The 20967-nt window shown below is 38.0% G+C and overlaps 1 protein-coding gene across 43 annotated transcripts in view; it reads left to right on the forward strand.

The window, feature by feature from the left end:
- The window catches only part of LOC122183568 (von Willebrand factor D and EGF domain-containing protein-like), a 290489-nt gene that overhangs the window by 52773 nt on the left and 216749 nt on the right, over positions 1 to 20967 (forward strand). For 30 of the 43 annotated variants that reach the window (XR_006180287.1, XR_006180288.1, XR_006180289.1 and 27 more), the window contains 4 exons: positions 10881 to 11357; positions 11783 to 11870; positions 18771 to 18829; positions 20627 to 20710. The exons of 2 other annotated variants lie outside the window; for them this stretch is intronic. The gene's annotated coding sequence lies outside the window, so the exon portion shown is untranslated. Of the gene's footprint in view, positions 1 to 10880; positions 11358 to 11782; positions 11871 to 18770; positions 18830 to 20626; positions 20711 to 20793; positions 20920 to 20967 lie in introns of all 43 variants that reach the window. 11 more of the 43 variants (XM_042877628.1, XM_042877630.1, XM_042877610.1 and 8 more) reach the window with 10 other exon arrangements.

Consider the following 20967-nt stretch of genomic DNA (forward strand, 5'->3'; position numbering starts at 1 on the left):
AGTTTGCCAATTGTTCCCATAAGCAACTTCTAATTTTCAGTTGCTTATAACTTTCTCTGCACTTACATTTGCTTCTGATTGCATAATTTAAACCACATTGTTTTGCATTTCATCTCCGGCTATAGTTACGAGAAATTTTGGCAGCAGAGCTGTCCTGCATCAAAGAGGTTATTTTTGCTAACTTTGTAAGAAAAATTTCCCAAAGGGGAAAATCTTTGCAGTCTTAGGCTCACTCCTGCTCAGCAGAGATCAACATTGCTGGTGCTGGCAGCAGATAGAGGGTAAGCAAGAGGGTCTTGTTCAGATAATGAAGGGTGAGGAATGAGATGAATGGAAGGAAGGAAATGAAGGAGAGAGACCAAGTGAGGTCATAGGAAATGGAAGGGTTCTGGGGTGAAAGTAGTTATAAGAAAACTGATGACAATATTAGGAGCCATAGAGAAGAAAGAATAGGAGTGATGATGCTGGTAAAGAGGAGACCTGGATCAACGAAAGGGCATCATCAGAGCAGGGATGAGGCAGGAGATAGGGAAAATAGCAGTGAGAAGAAACAGCTAGAGAAATGGAATTAAAAGCAAGAAGTGAGTTAGATGCACGCATGAACAAATAACAGGCAAGCACTGGTGCACTCAGCTCACCTTTGGTTGGTGAATAGACCTGATGCTTGGTGCAATGTGAGTAAGGACCTTTGTGGAAAAGTGTGGTCTTGTGCCTATGTGTAGTATGCAGCTATGGAGTGTGTTGTAAAGCAAGTGCACAGAGAGGACACTGCAGTTCATAACTTCTTTATTGGCTGGCACTCACCATAAGCACACTCTTGAGGCACAGAAACAAGCCCGCTTACAGAGGTCGATCATAAGATGTCCCTCTTAGATGTGTCCCAGTGGCTCTATACCTGTGTTCTTATTTGTCTGTGATGAAAAAGATGAATCTGGATAATTCAATTCTGGAATGGATAAGTGTCAGAGAAAGGTCTCTGGATCTGCTAGGCAGAAAAGTCTGCAGGGAACACTAAGAGGATGCATTTTGTGGGGAATGAGATTGGGATAGAAGAAAGGACCCACCAAGAATTGCCCGTGGGGCAGTTAGAGCTGCTTCCCATCTGGTTGTATGGAGATGGAGGCAGGCTGTTACAGGTGTGTTTGGCAGCTCCCCCTTCCTCATTCTTTTCCTGGCAGGGATTGCAAGATTCTGAAATCACCCAAATCACCATGCAGCATGTCATATGGTGAGGTGGAGAGGTTTTGTGTTTGCAGTTGGGAGTGTCCACAGTTCTCTGTTTGCATAAATGAGAAAATAGATCTCATTATCTGGGCAGTGAGTAATCATTTCCATGATTTTACTTAATATAAAAGATCTTACTGCATTTTGCACAGTCTGAATGTCCTTAAATGAAACTTTTATCTCAAAAGCCTGCAATATTTCCAACCACTGAAAAATGAATATTAGATCATTTCAGTCCCCAGATCTGCTTAGCTCTAAATTATAAAATTTGTGAATTAGCTACTGTCTGTTTTCAGTAGTTTTCCATTACAAGGGGTCAGGCACCAGAGGAAATAGTTTTCTAAATCAGAAAGGAATATTAAATGACACCACCGATAAGTATGAACAGTGGTGCAGAAGATTTATTGAGTAATGTGTTAGGTTGATAAATGATAACATTTATTTGCAATTTGAGGATGTGACCCAAATGACACTCATTAGCTCAGCTTGTGTAGAACCGATTAGTTTTGTAAATTTATTATTTGTCTGGTGCTATTGGAAGAAGAGTCTGTTTAATTGATTGGAAATCTGTTTCATTTCAGCAAATATTACGTATTCTGTTCTTAATTGTATTCTGTTGTTTCCTCCTGAATGTCAGGGAGATTACAGTCTATTACTTGAGTGGGGGAGTGCTTGGCGCCTTACTAACAGGCTGTACCAAATGCATTAATCCATACATAGAGAGGTGGCTTTCAATTACCTACTGGGCTCCTTTGGAATACAAGTGGCTCACAGAATCATAGAATATTGGAGGTTAGCAAGAATCTTTGGGGGACATCTGGTCCAAAACCGGGTTGGATATTAGGAAAAAATTCTTAGAAGGAGTGGTGATGCATTGGCACAGGGTGCCCAGGGAGGTGGGGAAGAATCACCATCCCTGGAGAGGATCAAGAACCATGGAGATGTGGCACTGAGAGACATGAGCAATGCTGTTGGTAGGTGGGCACATGGACTTGATGGTCCTAGATTTCTCTACCAAGCTTAATGATTCTGTGTAACACAGTTAAGAATAGTTATCTGGAGCAGGACCATGTCCAAATGGCTGATTCTGCTGGTAAAGCTCAGATAATATGTGTTCAGTTTCCCCAGTGAGGTACCTGGATTTAAGAGCATAATTGTGGAATACGTATTGTTGTGTTTGTTTGGGTGTTTTGTTTTGTTTTCTTTGCCAATGCCTATCATCGCTGTGAGATGAGATAACGCCTGTCTCTCTTCAGGATCCACTCTATTTACGTCTAGGGATTTGGAGAACCTTATAGTAAACTGTTGTTTTGGGGGTTTTGAGGAAAAAGTCCAGTGAATATTAAACTATTACAGTTTTCTCCCCCTGCAGCAAATACTCCAGAATCTGGAATAGAAAATGGTGCCTTTCTTTTAGGAGGTTTTGAAAAATCCTAAACAAAGTTAGAGGGTTTCTGCGAGTTTGAGCTGTGCAATAGTCTGAACTAGGGAAGAGCTTCAACAGTTATGAGAAATACTGACATGTTGAAATCAGGAAAAAGTTTGTCTTCACAGGTATTAATATAAGACTCTTCAGAAAGGAAAGCTCTCAGATTATTGAAGAGTCCTCTTGCAACATTTTCTAAACCCATTTAGGTGCTTTCCAATGACTGGAGATGAGTTTTGTTTTGACACTTTGTTATCCCTTAGTGAAGTGTAAACATTAGAAGATGAAAGCTGAAATGAAACCTGAGAAAAATAAACTCTTTGAGTAGCCCCACAATAACTCCATCAGCCTCACAGCCCTCATGAAACAGAGGGCAAGAGTTGGCTCCTCATCCTCACCTGGCAGCAGCAAACCTTCAAAACATTAAAAAATCTAGGCAGACAGGTATTTAGAATTCCTGCTTCCTGCAAACAAACTTGAGTGTAGAGAAAGCCTGCAAACACAGATGGCATAAGATTACATATTCTGTGGCTTCTGAGAATTTCTTTGTCTTTTCACATTCAGCCAAACCTTAAAAAACTTCTGAAAGCTCAGGAACATCCAACCATTTCCTTATATTTGATTTCCCTTGACTCTTCCTGGGATTCTGAACTAGGGCTAAGCCATTTCAACCAAAAGATGGTGTTGCAAAGTTGTATGGCTCTCAGAAAAAGTCAGCACCAAAAAATCAATTGTTTCCTTCCTAAAACAAACAAACAAAGACAAAAAAAACTTTATTTTTCCCTCATTTTTTTCCTGCAAAATACTGAGATTTAGATAATTTTTTTCCTTGGGAAAGCTGTGGTCTGATTTTCGAGTCCTGGGGCAAACTCTCATGTCCTTGCACTGTCAATGAGCCATCTTCCAGAATGGAGAATTGGATGGAAAAATGTAGTCATGGACCACTGTTGAGAGAAGGCTTTTAGTCTTGTTTGTTTGATTCATACGCACATGAAGAAATAAAGGTATACTCATCAGAAAAGTGACCTTTCCTCGTACAACCTTGTTAACTGTCCTGGTATTATTTTGTTGATAACTTCAGTGTGGACATTTTTCAACCTGAACAGAATTTGCAGTTGGAAAGTATTTCCTGACAAGATTTGCTCAGCTAGTATTTCCTACCAAAATAGGCTCAGCTTTGATAAATTATTCTATGCTGATGGCAATTCATTTTGCTAAATGTGCCTGGTACTGATGTAGCCTCCTTGTTTATATGTGAAATCAGGGCTTAAGACTTGGTGAGAGCAACCAGTTCTGCCACAAGGCAGGACAGCTCCTGCTGTTTAACGAGGGACCCTGTGCATGCACAGGGCACGTACATTCTTCTAAGCTATAACAAATATGCATGGAGCCTGCTCTTTCACTTCGATATGTAAAAGTGCCTTGTAATTTTGTTGCTTTTGTTTTCCTCAGAATGGATTTTAGATCCATCTTATGAGGAAAAATTCACATTTTCCAGTCTCTTTGTATTCTGACATTATTCTCAGAGCCATTTTATATCTTCTTTTATTTCCTTCAATAATCACACTGTGCTTCATGCAATTATGAGCAAATGAATGGAGCTCATGGATAAACATATGCTACAAAACCTAAACCTGCAAATGTTGCAAAAGGCAGCTGCAATGGAGTTCTGAGGGCTTCCCATGCACATTCGTACAAATCCTGGCAACATTTGGTTTGTGATCAAGTAAAGGGTGTGAAGTGGTAATGTCAAGACACACATCACCTCAGGAGATGTGACCAGAGCTGCTATATCCACAGTGAGTTGCTTAAGTTGCACTGTCATGGCTGTGATTCCCGTAGCAGATGTGGATAAGGTTGTAAGACTATCTCTACCCTAGCTATTTTCTAGCATGTGGGAGATGTATACTAAACACACAGTGTAAGATGACAACTTGGTGCTCTAGTAATTAATACAGAGATATATTTTATCCACATTTAAACTTTCTTATACAAAGTTTTGTCTTCTATTTTATGCAAGTACATTGGTTACTGCTTTGGGGTAGAAAATGCTGTGTGGTTTTAAATGAAAACAAACTTTCTCATAACTACAGACCTGTTACTTGTATCTCCTTAATGGATTATCCTTTTTGTTGTTCACACATTATCATTTGCAGTACAAAATAAATATGCATGGTAAAACTGTTAATGAATAGCATTTGGACACAGTTCTAGGAGTAGATCTTAGGCATGATGTGGTGGATGTGAGAAAGTGAAGCTCTGCTAATACAATCAGCAAATCAAGCCAAAAGTGGCATTTTTTTTTCCTGCTAACTATCACCTTTGGCTAGTTTCACTCTACCAGCATTCAAACATTTCCCCGTGATGCTTTATGTATTAGCTGTTCTTTTTCTGCTCAGAACTTTTTCTCCTTTTTATACAAACACAGAAGAAGGACATGCAGCAGCCAAGCAGAGCAGCTGCAGCTCATATACGAAATTATAGCTAGGAACAAACATTCTGAAGTGCAACACAGTGCCATGCTTGCAGCAGATGAAAGCAATACAGGCATTACCCACTATCTTACTTGCACTTGTGTGACCTTGTCCACAATGCTGCTGTCTGGCCTCAGTTCTGAGCTCTGGCTCCAGCGGGCTTTTATGTGTCTGACAATCCCATTGCATATATCCCCAAATCAGCATGAAAATCTTATTTATACAACTGTGCTAAGTGACTCTGAGATTATATTTTCCTTGCTTGTATGTAGAATAAATTATTATCTTTCCTTAGTATAAAGTATATCAGCCTTGTGAGGCTGTGGACAGTGCTGAAAAATAATGCAGCTTTTCCTCTGGGTTCTTTTTTTATGTGTTGTACATAACTCAGGGATATAGGAATTAACATTGCTAAACACCAAGAGGAAGGATGTAGTGCTTTCACTACTAGTCCTCAGATTAGACCAGGAGAACCAGTTATTATTATTTGCTGCTCTATCTCAGTCCATGGTTTAGTGTCCCATGTTTTCCTCCCTCTAATAAGCCTGTAACACAAAAAGAGTTTCTAAGAGAGTACCCTGCAGGTGCTAGGCCAAGCACAAACAGCGAACATGAAGAATTAGCATCCACCCATCCAAGATCTCTCAAATGGCAGCTTCTGTAGCACTCTGTGGTGCCATGGAAGCAGGCTTCTCTGCTCATGAATGTGTAAGAATGGTATCTTAGTTACTGATACACTGCATCTTTAAATTGTCTACTAACTGAAAAGCAGGAAGAGTGAAGTACCACCTTCAGCTTTGATACTTCAGAACAGTGCATGAAAGGTACGGGGTTAAATTTATGCCATAGAGTGGTTGCATGAGAAAAAGTCTTAGAAAGTGTAGCATATTTAGTCTGAAAGAAGAAGCAGACTGGCTGATGATCTCATTATAGTCTCTAAATATATAAAAAGATTATAGAAAAATCTGATCGTGACCTACCTGGCTGGACTCTGAAAATTAAGGGAAGATATATTGCCCATGACGGACAATGAAATCTGCACAGAAATGAAACAGGGAAAGCCTTAATGATGTCTTTTGAGTGAATCGGAGCACAAAGTCTTGAAATAGAAAATGCATATATAATAGTTTAACTAATAATCAAAGGTGAGGTATGGAGACTGGAGGTGAGCACAGTATTCTTAATAACATTTCTGAAACAGTAGCATTGTGAAAATTATTATGACAGCCTGATGCAGTCGTTTTGTAGAAGCTGTGCTCTAGTCTGTTGTCTGAAATAGTGGAGGAGGATGGTTTCAAATATTCCATCCATAGAAATAGGAAAAGACTGGAGTGTTGGGAGAAGCCATTGCCAGAGCTGGCTACCCAGCTCTGGGCTGTGTGTACTGGGCCCATGCCCAGCCTGGGTGAAGGATACCTGTTATGTATGTATATATGTATAGTTCAACAGTAAGATATCTTAAAACTTTTTCCAAATGTATCTAGCATAAAAATGCAGAAGGGGCTGCCAACAGATCTTTTAGTAAATGAACAAACAGGCAATATTTTTAGCTAGTGAATCAAAATAAGTAACCGTAAATATAACACTCACACTGGGGAGGAATTACCCAGGACAGCCACACAACCTCAAAATCAGGAAATTAAGATCAATAAGGGAACTCACTCATGCAGGGCTTTTTATTTAGGATGGAAAACACAAAGAGTAAGTTATCAAGTAAGGTCATAAGAGGCAACAGCATAAATGAATTTAAGAGACAGCTCAACATTTTTATGGAGAGAAGGGATTGAAACATTCAGAGCCAGTGACAAATCAGGGAGATGGGGCTGAGATAAAATTAACAAGGACAGGCTTGCTTGTGGCCAGAGGCATTTTACTGTCCAGCAATACCTTATGTCCTCTGTCATTACATCCTAATCTGACACTGACATCTGAAATCATTTACATCTATTAGTATATTAAAGAGGAAAAAGGGCTTTCAGAGCTTTTTCCAAAGAAGAGAAAAATAATGGTACTTTTTCATTTTAACACATGCACAGAGTTGTATTGGATGCTTTTTCAGATCAAGGAGAACAATCAGAGATTTCCATGCCATTGATCTACTTTGGTGCTGAATTTGCTCATCCTGCTATTGCGACATCTCACATTGCTGTGTGCTTATGAAGCAGCGAAATGGCTGTGGTAGACTTTGACAAGGTCCCCAGGCCCCCAGCAGCCAGGCACTGCATTCAAAGGTCTCTGAAGACATATTTTTTGACCCTATTATATGAGAGCATGATGCAAAAAATCTGACCAAGTTAAGGGAAGAGCAGTTCATGCTGTGAATTTTATCCAGAATTGAAAGAGAACTGTGAACTGAAGAAGTGAGCTGTGTGCCAGTAAGGAGACTGTTTCTGTCCCATACTGTTTAGGAGTTAATGCTCATAAAATGAAGATTGAAGGAAATGTGCCTTGACATTTTGGAGAATGTAGATTTATATTTGTTCTGGTTTAAAAGCAAGCAGAAGCCATGGACAAGGATATTAGGGGTAACAGAGCAACTCCATGGACTGACAAGGACTAAAAGCTATGATTGGAAGGACTTTTCTGGGTATTAGAGAAAAGCTATGATTGGAAGGACTTTTCTGGGTATTAGAGAAATCTCAGGTCGTGCAGGAGCTCTTCTGAGAGCCAACCAGTCACCTCAGGACAGCAGATCTGCCTGTGGCACAGAGAGGTGTCCAAGTCCAGGGAGATCACCGTCAGATACATCATGTACACTGTTCTCAAAAAACCATGGAGGTCTTGTGTGGCTGCAGTCTGTGGTAATTGCGTACCAGTATTCCTAGTGTCTTCTCTCCCTTTCTTCTTTGTAATGTAGAGAATGGGATGGAAAATAAGTCCAGCTCTTCTGGGTGACCAGGAGAGGACCACAAGAGTCCTAAATCCACTTAGAATGCAAAAGGCATTCTGGAGGCAGATCATGGTAGTGTGCTTTGCAGTGGGCATGTTCTGAAGAAAATACCTTGGACACAAAATCCTTTAATATTTCTATCATGCTGAAAACACAGTGATGCTCCCTCGTTGGCAGAATATCTTTCCTTCCTGCTAACAGCATTATCTTATTTAGATATGCTGAATTTAACAGCAAAAAGCTGGCATTTTTGGTCTTTCTAATATGTTTGTGTATCTCTACAAACGTACAGTCTTTATGCTCCTCTGTAGAGAAGCTTAGCAGATTTTTACAGTGCCTTATTTAAAAGAGAGCACATTCCTTTTTGTGTAGGGTTTGCTGTAACTGATTGCTTAATCTAAACCTTGTTAATGAAGGCTAAACATAAATAATGCTGATCTGGAAGGAAAAAAAAACCAACCCGATATGATTAGGCTTCTGTTGAATACAACAGCAAGACTAGTATCCATTTTCCTTTCTCTTTAGCTACTTGCACCGTAATCTGAATATCAAGATCTTAAATCCATCAGAAGCCCAGCAGGCAGCCCACCTTTATGAACAACTTTACCCTTAGAATAGAATGAAAACGGCTATTACGAGCCATCAGGGGATGGGCAGCCCTGCAGGCTCAGTGTGTTTAGCTAATATAGAGCAGGAGGAGGTGGAAGTTCTTGAATTTGTTTTTGTTTTAAATGTCCCCTCTGCTTCCCAAGGAGCTTTATTGATGGGGTCTGAAAGAAAGCTGAGGTCAACTCTTTGTGTTGATGAGTTAGTGGAGAAATATTTATCTGAGGACTTATGAAAACTACTTAGCTGTAATAATAATGTCAAATTGCTGTTAAATGTGCTTCAGGAACTGTCATTAACAACATAGCTGTACAACCTAATTCTATTTGTTTAAATAAAGATCTCCTGAGCTCACATTATCCTAGTATATATTTTAAAAGCTTGCCTGCTGAAAACAGAAAACTGGAGACAGATTTTGGATGATATCCAAACTTTGTTGTATCCATTCTGTACTGTGAGCATGTGGAGACGGTGATCTCAACAGGGCTTTATGGACTCTGTAAACAGTAATAGCATAGGATTCCTTTTGGCCCCTCTGATGCAGCTGCAAGAAGAAATCACCTGCTCCATCTCATCATGGGAGTCATGGCAGGAAAGATTTATGATGGCGCAGGGGAAACTGCCCATTTCCCTCTTCTTTTTTGGCAGGGTAGGGAACTGCTCTACAGTGAAGACAGGAAGCTTACAAAGTTGTTGCCTAAGGACAGAATGGGAGGCTATTAGTGCAAAAGATGCTTAAGACCAAACCCAGTAAGAATAACATAAAATAAAGAATATATTAAATAAAATGAAAAACAGCAATAGATTTCATTTACAAACATCCTACTTCATCTATAAAGCAAAGATCCAAAACTGTTCTGAGAGCAGACATCTCCAAAAAAGATGGAAGAAAAAGATAAAAGTGCCTTATATGCCAGTCCCACTGCAGCACAGGTCTCTCACTTGGGATTTTGTAGCCTGGCCATCATCCACTTGAATTTCAATTGAAATCATCTAATGAAGAGGGTTATCTATGTGCTTTCTTTGAAGGACTGATGAATGCTCACTTAAAAACAGGATTGTGTGCTAAAGGTAGAACGGTGCTTTCAGAAGAGTCATTTTGCATTTTTTATGAGTAGGCTGAGGTTAGACTATCAGCCTTGTGATGGGGCTGAAAGACCTCCTCAGCTAGGAGTGAGATGAAATTTATGCCTCCATCTGAGATGTTCTTGGTGAGGACACCATAATCCCTCCCTCTATCTTCAGTCCACTCTTCAGAACATAAGATTCATTAAACCAGGAAAACTGAAAGTGCTGCCCCTCAGAAAGCAGGTGTAAAAGAATCATTGCAAAAGGGATGTACAGTAGAAACACTTTCTTGGTATCAGGGATATATTTTTGCATAACGTCTTCTAGCAGAGATTACAATGGTTTGAATCCCAGATAGAATAATTTCTTTTAAAATTTGATTATATCACCTGAGGGAAAAAAGAAAAAGATAATTTAAAAATAATATTAAGAATTAGCAGACATTACAGAGGTTAATTGACGATGTAGGAAACTATTCAAACTGACCTGACACATCAATTATGCATTAATATCTTACTTGTCTTAAAACATCTGTTTCCATATTTTTTTTCAATAGATCTTATGAAATTAGCTTTTATTTCACTGTTCTTGCAGTCTGGATCATATTTGTCTTGTGTTTGAAGTTTGTTTCTTGGATGAATTTGAAGAACTCAGATGTGCAATTAATACTAGTATCGATGGGCTAATTTTAAAGAGACAACACAAAAGTGCAGTTCATAACAGTGGAAAAAATAACAGGTGAAAAGTGTCTTAAGCACCTACTTCAGGCCAACATTGCCTGGAGTGCTCCTTTGTGCACTCAGAAACCCTGCAAGAAGCACTTTAGACCAATATATGCAAAAAGCACTTTTATAAAACCACTGAGAGGAGAGGATAAAAATGGCAAATACCATAGCTATTATCTGGAATAATATGTTTGAAGTGGAGAGATGGAAACTCAGAGGATCTAGAAGGAAATGTCAGGATTCAAATGAAGTGCTTAGCTAGGAAGATGTTTCTTTTCAATCTGGAAATTATATCAGCCAGTTACCTCTTCCTTCTGTGAACAAAACAAAACTGAAATTCTTAGGAGATGTTAAAAAAAAAAAAAAAGCCCTGCAATTTTCTGATTATTACTTTGAGTAAAATACTTTGGCTGTCTCATATTCAATTTCTTTACCTAGTTTCTGAATTCCTTCACTCTGTATTGCAGGTGACTGACAGACCCTGGTCCCCCACTGGGGCAGGACTGACCTACATGGATATTTCTCTGAGCAAGGAAGGAGACATTTCCTAAAAAACTGTGTTCAAGATCTGCTTTCATTTGAACCTATCCTGAAGTCAAAGAAGTTAATGTGGCTTCATCTGAGAGCAGAATTTTGTCTAAAATCTTCATTACATGCCAATTCCACGAGGATAATTCATAGTTAAGGCCTCTGAACACCTTTAAAATAATCCTCTTTTGCTTCATATAATGAATAGAATAGATAGGGAATTGCTTTCCCAGACTTTCTGAGGAAACTGAAGCAATGTGTTAAAGTTTTAACAGCTTTTATTTCTCTTTTCAGATCTTAACCCAGTATCAAATATTAAAGTCCTAATATATTTAAGGAAAGCAGAAGTTGCTGTTATAATTAATTTCCTATCTGAGGGGAAAAATAAATGTATTGCTAGCCCTTTTGGAAAGAATGTAAGTAATCCTTTAAAAGAAAAACAGAACAAATGTGTACACATGTACAAAAATCTTTCTTTTTTCCCTTAAGCCTCAACTACATTTGTTGTACTTTAACAAAAAGATGTGATTCGATTTGAAAATGCCATGCCACATTGAGAACATGAAAGTGCAAAATACATTTAAAACATAAAACTTCCAAATTCCACAATCTACATACACTCTATGTGTTGGGAAACAGGCCGAGGAGTAAAAATATTTGCTGATCACACAGAAATTTCTACCAGATCTCCACCTTGCTAAATAAGTATCTAATTTCAGTCCAAGTAAGTGCAGGCTGTGAAGTTTAATGCAAGTAAGCGGCCGAGAAATACATAAAGTAGTAGAAAAAGCTGACATCAAAATATCTAATCAGCTATTTGCTTTTCTTTCAAATACACCAGCTCAGTTGCAGACTTGTAGTGATCACCTGGAAGAGCATGCAGTGATTTCATGAAATCATACTGGAAGAGGAAAAGGATGATTTCACAGGTGGGCAAGAGAAACATTTGTGAAGAAATATTTTCCCATTTTTTGTCATCAGAAGGGCTACCATTTCAAGAGTTTGCCTCCTTAGGGATCCCCCTTGATAAATGGATACCATGTTTGACAAATGGCTCATCTCCATGCTCCAGGAAGGGGTGAAACAGGATGAGCTCAGTGTATTTGTTTGGGAACAATGCACTCCTTTATGAAGTTTGGGCTGGAGGTATCCCTCATGTGTTGCCAACATCAAGCCCGAAGGTTGAGATGGGCTGATGGCTGATGACTCAATTTCTGCAACCACACACCCTCACTTTCCTCATCTAGCAAAGATATGTTGCAGGACGAAGAGTCTTTGAATTAGAAATCATTGTTTGTTTGTTTTGAAGGATAGAATTTTGGAATAAATAACAAATTTCAAAGAACAGAGCTATCTCTTATGTATGCATTATATGAAGAGCTTTAAAATTATGATTATGTTCCAGTTTGCTTAGACATTCAAAAAGTCAATGGAGACATCTGGTGCTTTTGCAGCTAGATGAGCACACAAAAATACAGTAACAATAGGGAAAAAAAAAAGAGAATATCCAACAATTAGGCCACAGCTGGAAGCAAAACGATGTCTGACATAACCATGACATACCATGTCACCTGTTTTGATGTACCCTTCTGTACGCTGTAACCTTTTTTTTCTCCTCTCTCTTTTTCAACTTTATCAAAGATTCATTTAAAATACTAATGTTCTTCACTCTATTATTTGAAGTTAAAAGAAACATATGGTGCTTTGCAACAAAAGATAATTAGATTTCTTGTCTGCCTTCAGTATTATGGTTTTTAATGCACTTTAATGGAGTTTACAAATAGAATAGGCAAAATTAATGATAGAAAAGATTAAGAGGTTTGAAATGAGAATTTCTGAATTTCTGGGTTTGTTTCCTGTCTTATGGTCTATCTACTGCAGCATCCTGTGCTCTTTCACTTCTGCTTCAGAAGAATGATAAATTTTTTGGTGCTGGAAAGAACAAATCAGAACAGTATCTTCCTCCTAAGCACTGCAGATAACTGCAGCACAGGACCTAGAGCACAATGCTTTGTAGCCCTTTCATTCTCTGTTCGATGTTACAGTCAGCATTCACTTCCATCCACACCAGAGATGAATTGTTACCTTGAATACTTCTAAGGTTGTCCTAAGTGTAATGTCTGAAATGAGTTCAGCAAATTACATATGCATGGTGCAAAAATGAGTCCATTTTATTTTATATTTTTCCTTCTCAAAGTGATGCTGACAATGTGACTGAGTAATAATTTATAGTAAGATCATAAGAACTGTAAATAATCTGATCCACTGGCATACTTCGCACGTACAATGTGTAGAGATATTGATACATCCTTTTCAACTTGAGTGAGAATGGTTTGATGCAAGATGTGAAACCATTGCTTGTGCATCTGCTGTGCTCACTTCAGTCTGAACAGAAAGGCAACCTGTATGTGAGGATAAGAAAGTAAAATTCTCCACAAACTTACTAAAACTAAATCGTGGTGATGTTTTTACATATGACATATATTTTTGGAAAAGAAAAACAAAAAGAAGAAGAAAAGAAAGAAAAAGTAACTGGAAATCTTGTTTTTTGTATTTTCTAAAGCATCTGATGTGATACATAGTAGAGAATTATTCAGGTAGAGAAGATGTTGATGAAGTCATCAGCTTGACATATGAAAATGCAACATACAGTATTCAGTAGGATTCTGCCTGTAAGCCACTCTGTAGGGCATTAGAAAAACAGCAACTGCTGCCTTTTTTCCAGTGAAGATGATAAAATATTTAGGCTACTGAATGCATCTCTGAATGCTGCCTGCATTACCTGTTGTCTATCTTCAGATAAGACAAATCTAGGCTGGAATAGGTACAGAGAAGGGCTAAAAGATTAGTGGATGAGAAGAGCTTGTTTACAGTGAGTCATGTCTTTTAAAACATTGAATGGGAGGAGGTATAGTTACACCTGGTATTTCATTTTCTGAAGTGATTAGTGACATAACCTTTTCAAATCCAAACTCAAAAATACGTGGGTCATAGTACCAAGGTTTGCATTCAAGAGGAGCAGCTTTCATTTGCAACTGGAGTGACAGTGCATCACAAATTTTGTTGTAGGAATCAAATATACTTTAGTCCTCTCTAAAGGAAGGCAAAATACAGCCTTGGATATATAATGACTTCCTTAAATTCAGCGTGACCTCAGCCTAAATTGATTTAATCATTAAAATAATATTCTATCATTTCCCTTCTTTACTGATTTCATTTTGTGAAGAATTTAGCATTATTTCTGCATCAGCATGTTAACAACAACTGTTTTATAAATTTGTAAGACAAGCCTTTAGATCTCTGGTTTTCTTGGCTAAGAGGACATGGATAAAGTTTTGATTTTTTTTTTAATTTACATGATATTTTACAATATGAACAATGCATTGGCTATAGAATTTTATATGTCTTCATGTTTTTGTGCAGATTCTCAGCTGATAGATTTACATTGCACTTAACTCTGGGTAATTTTATGTCATTATTCTCTTACATAATAATATGAAAAGTACATATAAGATTTTTTTACTAAGGTTTACAAAAAATTCTTTCTACCAAGTATGTGATTTTTAGTCATTAATGAATCCCAAGGTCTACTTATGAGGTATTGTAGGCAAAACTACAGGATTTCATAATTTTCTTGGAGAACAATGAATAACTTCAAGGCTATTTGTAGCCCATCTTAGTCTACATTTAAGATGGAAAGGATTATTAAGATGGAAAAAAAATTATTACAGAAAGTCTTTAGAAATGGATAAAATGAGGGGAAAAAAACACCCTGATCAATTAACCAATTAATAATAGCATTGAATTTAAGCTTTAAACTAGTACAGGCTCCTGCAGAATAAGTCATTGCATTCAGTGGATCCTGAACTATGCATAAGAGAGAAGTTCTGTGGATGACCACAGGGATAGATATGTATTTCAATAATATAATTGTCTTATACAGTAAGTTACATTGTTCTTAATGCTTCCACAAATATTTGCATGGAATAATATGACTGCTAATCACTAATGATTCCCCAGGGTTTATGTCTTTCCCAGGCACTGATTCTCCAGAAGGAGGGGGACAAGAACACAAGTAAAGAGGCTGTCCCACCTCCTGCAGAATGAAACTGTCAAATTCCCCCTTTAAAAACAAAGAAGAAATCAGGAGTTGGCAAGAAAAAAATAAAAACAACCAAACAGCTCAGTGCTTAAAATGGCTGTTGTGGAGACCTGGTGACAAGGATCTTTTAAAACTTGATTGAAAGAAAAAAAAAAAGGAAAACAAACATATCCACCTCTTGCCAGCACAACAAGGCGGCCAGGTTTGTTTAAGCTGAGGAATGGGCATGTTTGTCTTCAACCCTTTTGAAACAGGTGACAGATATTGTGCCAGAAAAAATTTACTGATACAATTATTGTTTCTTCAAGTCAGTGTTTGACCTAGACCTAGGGCTAAGGGTGTTCACTCTCCTAACATAATCTCTAGACATTTTTTCCCCAAAGGTGAGGAAGTTTGCTGCAAGAAAAAGAATCGAACTGCAGAGACCCACTGAAAGTTTACAAGGTGGAGGCAATCCAGGGCTAAAAATATTTGAAACCCTGTTCTAGCATGTGTGCATATCTGCTTCAGAGTCAGAGCCTGTTTGCACAGCCAAAGCTTGTGTCCTAACAGTCTGCTCGAGACCAGTCCTTCCTTCTGCTTTAGCTCCTTTCACCTGAGAGGCTGCACTTCTTTGTTAATTATTCTTTCCTCATATACTTAGTAAACTTCTGACCTCGTTTCATCCACTCATCTAGGAAGAACGTAGTTAGAAATGTGTATGGGAATCCTCTAAAATTAAGTAACTCTGACTGCTACATATTCTCTAGGGAAAAGGGACAGTACACTTCTTGACACATTTTCCACTCAAATGAGTAATGCTAAATCGTTTCCTTGTATGTCCTGCATGATTTCATGTTGCATTAATAATTCCAGATACATATCACTGATGTTAGTTAATTTTTTTTGTTAAATATTTGAAGATGCCCTGGTTCTCCTCTATCCTGTTACCATTACTCTCTTCTCCATCTTTCCTTCTCCTTTAGTGCCTCTCTCTCCTCTCATGTATATGGAGAATGATAGAATAAAGTATCTGCCTAGCAGACATTCTTTATGCTGAAAATAAAAATTCACCATAGATCTTTCTGATGTCAAAGATGGACTGCAGTATATTTTACTGTAATTGGTTTTGGCTTCTGTAAAGAAACTTTCTTCCTGTAACAGAAGTAGTGGCTTCAGTTCAGTTAGGTCAAAATATTATTCCATTTTCCTGTGTTTGCTTGTTTCTTTCCACCATTGCTTTTAAAATAATTGAGAGTATTGCAACACTTCAGAGCATTACAATAAAGACAACTGAAGTGGGTGCAGATTATCCGTACCTCTTTAGATACTCTGAATTGTGCTGGAAGAGCCAAACCTTTGGACAGAAACACATTTGCATGACTCAGCCTTTTGATAAGTACTCCATCACTAGATACTTAAAAAGAAAGAATAAAGATTACCATCTGACTCACTCATCCATGTTTATCTGAACAAGTGAAATGAAAATGTACAGTGCTTTTGCACCCAGAAAAGATTTCATTCTCACTGACCTCAGTGTCAGGGATGGTTGTGGAGCAGATAATCATGAGTGAAATCACACAGTAAGTGTGAGACAGCCAGGGGATCAGCCCAGCCAGCATGTGTTCATGAAAGGCAGGTCCTACCTGACCAACCTCATGTCCTTCTATGACCAGGTGACTTGCATGGTGGATGAGGGAGATGCTGTTGACATAGTCTACCTAGACCTCAGCACAGCCTTTGACACTGTCTCCCACAGTATTCTCCTAGAGAAGCTGCAGCCTGTGGCTTAGACAAGTGTAATATTTGCTTGATGGCTGGACCCAGAGCATGTGTTTGGTGACTGGAATTAAATCCAGCCTGGTGGCTGATCATGAGTGCTGCTCCCAAGAGGTCAGTATTGGAGAGAGTCCTCTTTAATATCATTATTGATGATCTGAATCAGGGATTGAGTGCACCCTCAGTAAGTTTGCAGATCACACCAATTTGGGAGGAAGTGTTGATCTGCCTGAGAAGAAAGGCCCTGCAAAGGGATCTGGGCAGGCTGTATAGCTGGGCTGAGGTCAGTGGGATGAGGTTCAACAAGACCAAACACAGGGTCCTGCACTTCAGTCATAACAAACCCAGGCAACGCTACAGGTCTGGGGCAAAATGCCTGGAAAGCTGCATGGAGGAAAAGGATTTGAGGATGTTAGCTGACAGCCAGCTGAACATGAACCAGTAGTTGTGCCCAGGTGGCCAAAGAAGTTTCTTTTAAGGTAGTCAGGAAAACTAGGGTCCATAATATCCAAACGAGTAAATAAAACTTGGTGAGGAGCATATGACTGAAAGATTTTCTGTCAAGATGAAGTGATAAAAAGCCTATATAGAATAGACCAACACCTCCATGCAGCAGCTGAGGTCATTGATAAGCAGTGGAGAAAAATACAAGAGGAAACACAAAGATATCTAGAATTCTGTATAACTGTTTATAGGATTATCCCTTGCAGCAAGGGATATATGGCAACAAGGATTCCTAAAACTCTTCTTGTCCTGTCTGAAGTGGTTAGTCATAAAGATGAGCTGGTTTATTGTTCGTTTTTCAAAAACAGCCCTTGTTGAGAACCTTGACATTGCTCCAAGTGTAAAACTGGACTCTGTTTTATTGTAGATTATTCAAAAGCATGGCTAATGTTTTGTGAGTATAGGAAGAAAATAAGTGAAACTTTTTAAAAATGCAAATGTCAAGGGCAGCCAGCTGATTTTGCAGCGGAAAGATTTGAATAGCAAAATCCTGCTCATCCCAGAAGAGCAATTATGATTTATTGATATAAGCATTTAAGAGAAGCTTAGTCATAAATCCTAGCTGCAGTCAATGACAGTGAGCCTAGATTTAAAGCCTGACTTCTTGGTTGTCAGGGTGAATAATCTGAGGGCCTGAGTTCATGGCAGCAACCTTAGCTGGACGGTTGTGATGTATTGGCTGGCAACCCTTGAGGTAGAGCTGAGTTTCCATTTAAACTCAGAGCTAGTAAAATCAAGTCGTTCTCCAAAAATGTGTGAGTGATTGAGAACTGAACTTTTGTATTCCAAAATGCAACAATGGTGAGTATTTGACAGGTTCAAACTACAGACGTGCAAACAGAAGAGCTATAGTTCAGGGAAACTTTTAGAGAACACAGTAAAGTTGGAGATGCAATGTTCAGCATCTTATGCTTGTAAGATCTGCCAGTTTCAGAGGTAGAGTAAAAAGATGCAGAGAAGATATTTGTGAGTGATGGGTAGAACAGGGCCTTTTTCTTCTTCGTTAAAATGTCTGATGTTGAACATGAAACAAAAGAGAGGATTCAGATTACAATGAAACAGATTGTGTCTGTGCCAAAGTAGGATCAAAGGAAGCAGTATATTCTCTTGGAAAGCTTTAGGTCTGGCAGTTGAATAAAGAGGATATTTTTCAAATAATTTCTTTGGAAAAGAAATGCAGAATTTGAGCTTTATCTTATATGTGACTCAAGAATGTAGGTCTTTTACTTCTTATTCTAGATGAAATCCTGTTACATGGCTGCCTTTTGAAGGATTTAATTGCTCCAAGGATTCATGCTTTCACAGTATTCTTCACCTCTTAGAAATCACCATAAGTCCTACTTTAGTAATGCTATTCTTTGATGAGAATATATCACGACCTGTGTAAAGTGGGTTAGGACTTTCCTCATTCCCTTGTCATCACAATTGAATTCTGGCCAATATAAATGTCCTGTCTTATTGGCAGGGACCAAAGAAAAATCAGACGCACTGAGAGGATTGCAAATGAAGGACTTTTACAGCTAAGTAAGTAATAGTTTATTCTTCCAAAAACCAGAATATTTTGGATGAAAGAGATCAAGACACCAGTTCTTGGCTGCTATTGCTTATATTATGTCTGTTTTGTGGGTAAACAATAGCTCCAAACTCTGTTTTTCCAATAAGGAGATAAGTGTCTTCTTCTGCTCTGGTGAACGGTTAAAAACATAGAGCCAGAAATGTGCAGAAATGTTTTCATTCCCATGAAAAGTAGGATGAAGGTTTCTGAGGGCTCACGGAGGTCATAATAAGAAAGCAGCACAAAAAAAAGTAGTTTCAGTTTTTAACGTCGTAGTTCTCAGTGTGCCACGTGCTACGTATTTCACAAAGCGCTTGCTTTCATTCCAGCAAAGGTTTCGTTTTATTATTATTATTTTGCTATGGATTTCACTGGAGCTAAGATCACATTGCAAAAGATAGTGGAAAACAGAAAACTGGAATTTCCTATGCATTTCTCACACTAATACTAAATACCTTTTTAGGTAAAAATATGTATTTTGTTTTGTTTTTTTAGGCTTATTCTAAGTATTTCCTCAAATTTATTACTTCTCAGTTCTGCTTTGGTTAACGAGTAATTCCACTTGCAGATCAGCCTGAAACACATTAAATAAATTAGAGGATCCAATTTGCTAAATTACCATTTTGAAAACATTCCATACTTCTACAACTACAAAATAAAGTTTGGATCCATTGTTTATTTTATTTTGTAGTGCAAAGCTAATTTGTTATTTACTGGAAATTTATTTTCTTTTGAGCAGATTCAGAGAGTTTCCCAACCATGCCCTTTTCGTTTTACACTGTCATTGAAATAAAGATTCAGTTATTACCATTTCCATATTCTGGATATAATTATCCATTAAGCAAATGAAGAATAAATGGAATTGGAGAGACAGAGTGTATTTTTTTTTTCTAGAAATCAAACTCTACTAGAAAGATCCTTTCATTCTCTTTCTTTTTTTTTTTTCCTATGAATAAAAAATGTATTTGTAGTTCCGCAGAAGTAACTGCATGATGAAGAGAAACACATTTTGATGTTGTTATTTTCGTATTGTCATGGTGCCAAATGACAGAGCTTTTATAATATTTGTGAGTCAGTGACTGTACAGAACAGTAGTTCCTGTTGATTAATTGTATTAGACAACAATATGAGCAGAGGTGAGAAAGCTGCTGCCAAGAAAAAACAAGACAGCAATGAGAAATACACAAATAATAAATATCTAAGGATGCACTGATACACATAAAACCATGTAGATGCCAATATATTTAATGGCAATGATGTCAATTTCAGTGAGAAGTAAGCACGCCTTCATGTTGACAATTTGAGTAGGTGAGAAAATCAAGATGTTATGCTGGATTGCAGACATTGAAATCAAAATCTCTCTCGGAAAAAAATAACATAGAGATCACTGAAGTAAATATAAATTGTGCATAGATTTAAACCTTCAAAAGAAACGTCCTTCAAATCTAGGATAAAGTACATAGTAATGGCTTTCTGCCAGTATAATTGTTTTGTCTTTCACCTGGCAGGTCCAAAATCTTGAGGTCAGGTTCACAGCAGAGCAGGGCCTGTGATTTCAGTGTGGCAAGTAGGGAAATCAACTGGGTTACTACAGTGCATTATCCATATGCTTAATGCTTTTTGAATATCTCAAATCAAATTCTGTCTTGAGAAATATGTGCACTAAATCCTGATGGGTTTTTTTGTTTGTTTGTTTAGTTTGAACTTTTTTTTTTAAGTTATCTTACCTATAATGTCATCTCCTTTTTTGTTTATTTTACTTACAGAAACACCATTACCCGTGTATAATCACAGTTGACTTAGCAGTGATGGCTCAGGGAATCTGTTTAAGGAGAATTTATCAGTTCTGGGTAAGGCTCTGAAACGGTCCCTTAATTGGATGCTTTAATACACACCAAACCATACAATCTGCCATTGGCATCTTTTTCTCTAGCAGAAATGGAAATCACTTAAAGCTTGCTGGCCATTCAGGCAGATGGACCACCAACAGACCCAAAACACAGCCACTGTTTTGGTGCAAAATCACAGTGCAACACTTAACTCCTCCTGCAGGCAATCTGTGAGTCAACTTGAAATGGAACTTGAAATTGTAGAAGGGAAGATCCCT

Source organism: Lagopus leucura, unplaced genomic scaffold (genome assembly GCF_019238085.1).
Source record: "Lagopus leucura isolate 7727_CA_CO unplaced genomic scaffold, USGS_WTPT01 Super-Scaffold_100019, whole genome shotgun sequence".
Lineage (NCBI taxonomy): Eukaryota > Metazoa > Chordata > Aves > Galliformes > Phasianidae > Lagopus > Lagopus leucura.